Below are 4,432 nucleotides of genomic sequence, written 5' to 3'. Positions count from 1 at the left end.
AATAGCATTAGTTACTAAAAACTGCCACGAGTCATTATTTCACTATACGTATAAGCAAAATAGGGCAAAAGACACATGCACGAAAAATACCAGTTTTAGTACATTTATAAAAACGTGGCAACGACAACTGAGCGCGACGCACTATTCCCACGACAAAATGAGACTGTGTTGGTGTGCCCAGCATTGCTATATATATATTGGCAGCCATATTCGTATGCATGTTCATATATGTACGTGCATATGGTATGCGCACCGGTGGATGTGCACAATTAATTCAGTATCAATACCAGACCTAGAGTATTGAAAATTAGTTTTGTTTATTTTGTGCAATTTTCGTAACGAGAGTACATTAATGATATACATACATATATACATGGGTGCCTACGGATCTATGTATGACCATTCGTTTGCAATTTGTATTTTTTCTTTTCCTTATCGCCTTTCATTCGGATTCTAATATGCAGAATTAAATGATCATGTTTGTTTAACTTAGTTTTGTGCTCTTTGAATTTCTTATGCATACTTTTATGTAAGAATATGAGTACATTAGGATGTGCCACTTAGCTTTTGTTGGTTTGGAAATCTTGTTGAATTTATTTTCTGAGTTGTAAATTTTACTAGGTTTTTTTCGTACATCCACACATATACTCAGTTCCGTTTTAATTTTAGAATTTTTTTTGAAAAATTGAAGTTTTGCTTGGGCGGTATTAAGATTAAGTTTTTTTTATATATTTTTTTGAATACTTTGCTGAATTTTTATATATTTTTTCTATATAACTTAAGATATACTATTTGCTCTAGGGTCAGTTATTAAAGATAAGCATAAGGTTGTTATACAAAACTTATAAATTGAAGTGTCTAAAGAGAAATATGAGGTGTTAATTTTTTTTTTGGTGTGGGTGTTGCGTTTGTGCACGAGAGGGGACGTGGGAGTAAGGACAGATGACGTGACGGTTTGACTTGACGTGACGGTGTGACAAGGAGACGGGCTTTGGCCAGTATAGGGGACGCTCCAAAGATGAGAGGAGTCAACACAGCGTCCATGGCTTCGCGTACCCAGTACATTGAAGAGGGTGAGTAGACTCCACTGACCATACAGGCCTTCTTTCCCGGTTTCTCCTTCTTGTCTTCGTTTGTTTTTGTTTCATTTTTTTTCAGTCCAGCAAGCAGATATATACATACATACGTCTTCATGAATACTATTTTTTTGTTATTGTGGCATAGTGGAGCGGATGCAAGAAACCCACCCCAACCGATGAGCTCAGCCAGGAATCGCAAGCATGCCGACTTTCCACTCCGCCCCGCCGCAAACCTACTGCTACACAACAAATGGCGCCCAACGAAATAGCCCAATAGTCTTTTATTTTACCTTTTTTTCTAAGTACTGGGTCTTTCGCTATGTCGCTTTCTTCAACTTTACCTTTAACGATCCTAACCTAACTTCGATTTCTAGCATTTCATCTACTCTTATTTCTTTCACCTTCGGACGGAATTAGGGAGTCATGGCAACAACTCTGCGACGACCCGTCGTAAGCAGTTAGTATTGTCATGACGATTGGTGGGCTTGTTCAGTTACTTTCAGGGTTCCTTTTTTGGACTGCAGAGGTGGAAAAAGTGGTATCTGTAGGTAATTGTGACATACAATTTGGGGATCGACTCTTAGGTTGCGGTAGTGCGGTAACCACATTTTGTTGTAAGCAGCGAGTGTTGTAGTGCCACATTTAACGACGTGTACATGTGTACATATGGGCAATTAGTTGACTCGACAGTGAACAGATGACACACGGACGAGTTACTCTAACCAAGACCTCGCCAAGGCAACACCACACACACCAAAGCATTTCTTTTCTAATATTATGAACACGACCCAGCAACATTTGCATGTTTATAAGCAGACCCGTAAGCTAGAATAAAGGCAACAGCAAAAAGCGTGGAATTATTTTTGAACTTAATTTCTTTATTGGTATTAATATCTTTTAGTTTTTTTCATATTTCTGTTTATTGATTAACTTACATATACACCTACTTATCTAAACCTAATACACGCCATACATATGAACCTCTATTTTACTTATAAAATTCTTATTTACAATTTTTGATTGGAATATTTCTAAACATAAGTACGTGAGATTTCAAAGTAATTTTGTTTATAATATCGGATTTATTGAGTTTTAGCTGAGATTAATTTTTTTAATGGATTCTTTTCTATAGGTTTTCGGATTTTTTTAAAATTTTTTTTTTCGGATACGGATAGGCAGATCACGGGTAGTCTTACGCGTGCTTTAGAGAATCAGGTAGTTAGCTCAGTCTTTACCCAGATAGACACGGGAGTCCAGCACAGGGTAGACTTTGTCCCAACTGACTATTTTAACAGGTGTGCGGCGAGAATTTTCGGAAGATCCAGGTTTGAGCAACAACCGTGTGCGGCCAGCGCAAACGAGTCCGTAGTCAACTAACCCAGTGTAGTTTTAGCTTTTCGCGAAAATTAGATAAATTGTGCAACATGTCTGAGCCAGAAGAGTTAAGTGCTGTATGGAATGACGATCCGTTGGGGAGCGAACGACCAGGTAGCTCGGAAGTAGTGCATGAATGAATGTTGCCAACTTCAGCGGCCGAGTAGCCGACATGGAAAGTGCTCTCAAGCATTAGGCCACTATGCGACCACAGCATCAACGCCTCAAAATAGAGGTCGAGGGGGTGTTACCGACCAACGCGAAGAGGAGCGATCTTCACAAAGAACCAAGAAAAAAATAGATCTGGAAAAGTGGCACATAAAATTTGATGGAACCACTATTAAGCAACGAAGATTAAAAATCGCTTTATAAGTAATAAGATTTTGTAGACTTGTACATAAATAAATGTAAATAGATACGCGTAAATATATAAATATGCAGATATATTCAATGTGTAAAAACTGAAGTGTATACTAACGAAACTTCTACAAAACAATACTGGACTACACACTAATTAATTAAAATGGTGTAGTAATTTAATTTTTTTAATTTAAATAAAGCATGAATTCCCCATGGAATAACCGAGTAGACAAAAAATATATAACGGTAGAAATGGCACATACATACATATATGAAAGAATGCCCACAGGCGACGCACTATAGGCAAAACACGAAGTTTTTTTTCAAAATCGTAGATCGTAAATCCAAAATTTAAAAAAGTGACATTTTGAACGGTATTTTGAGAGTTAAGTTATTGTTGTTGTAACTTCTCTATAGTTTTCCTATATTATATGATCATTTATCTTCACGATAAAAAAATTTTCATTCCATTATCTCTTTTCTAAGCGAAGATCTACGATTTTGAAAAAAAACGCGTGTTTTGCCTATAGTGCGACGCCTCTAGCCATTGTGTATCACAACTTTAAGTTATCGATGCAAATTTTTTTTTTCTGTCGCAATTAAAAAAGTACAGGAGCAATCACATAAGTAACACAGTTCAAAATAAAGAATCATATGTTCAAAGGTTTGGGAACGTGGAACGAGTGAAGAAAAATATTTCTTTGACTCACCCGCCAACTCTTTATATAATTTGTTAATATACATTTTTAAGCATCTAGAAACAAGTGCAGATTGACATCCAATGTATGCGGTGCCGGTTCATTTTGGTTGTGCCTCGCATGCGATCAAAATGGAGAATATAGTCAAGCATAGTAAGTAAGTAACGTTAAAGAACGCATATTTCGATTTACAGATTTGTCATAAACGTGTATTATCCAAAAGTTTATATTTTTATATTTTCTTATGTAACTGGCTTCAAGGAAATGTAAGGTTAAACACCACTTTAAACCAAATTTATCCTTAAAATAACAAAAGATAAGAAACAAGCGTATGTATATAAAATGTAGGTTTATTATCAGGATAATTGATAAACTTTCGGTTTTTACGCACCGTTTCAGAAATATACGTGCGACTCTAACGCTAAAGACAAAAATTTTGACCGTGGGCTTTATACCACGATTGTTTGTTTAAGGCAAAATAGAAAAAGCAACAAAGTGTAAGCGGTAGAAGCACGGTTACCACATTTGGTCACCTGTGACCAAAATAGGTAACTTTTTGAGCGCTTGGTAGCTTGGCAACTTTTTTTTTTGTTTTGGAAATTTTTGGTAAGTTTGCTGTGTATAAAGTCAGACTAGAAAAGTTGGATTAATTTGATAAATTGTCCTGAGGTTGGTTGCGTGTAGCGGTGACAACAGTACAAGAAACAATTGCATTGATCAGGCAACACAGCGCTCAGCAAAAATCACTAACCACATATCGAAGAAAATTATCGCTGGACATTCTACGCCTGTCTTACGTTCAATATTTATTGTGATATTTGGGTCGTGATCCATTGGGATGGATCGCGCATTTTCAATATTTATCACGTTAGTATTTACATGTTTTTGTGTTGAGAGGTGAATAACTCAGTGTGAGGGCAG

The 4,432-nt window shown here is 36.5% G+C and overlaps 1 long non-coding RNA gene across 1 annotated transcript in view; it reads right to left on the bottom strand.

The window, feature by feature from the left end:
- The window catches only part of LOC108360824 (uncharacterized), a 12,065-nt gene extending 7,858 nt beyond the window's left edge, over nucleotides 1-4,207 (bottom strand). The window contains exon 1 of the long non-coding RNA XR_001847190.1: nucleotides 3,941-4,207. This is a non-coding gene — a long non-coding RNA (uncharacterized LOC108360824). The remainder of the gene's footprint in view (nucleotides 1-3,940) is intronic.
- Nucleotides 4,208-4,432: the final 225 nt, after the last annotated feature.

The sequence above is a fragment of the Rhagoletis zephyria genome, unplaced genomic scaffold (assembly GCF_001687245.7).
Source record: "Rhagoletis zephyria isolate East Lansing unplaced genomic scaffold, Rhagoletis_zephyria_1.1 Rzeph_scaffold_00635, whole genome shotgun sequence".
Taxonomy (NCBI): Eukaryota; Metazoa; Arthropoda; class Insecta; order Diptera; family Tephritidae; genus Rhagoletis; species Rhagoletis zephyria.
Note: the sequence above shows the minus strand (reverse complement) of the source record. Positions and strands in the feature narration are given on the sequence as shown.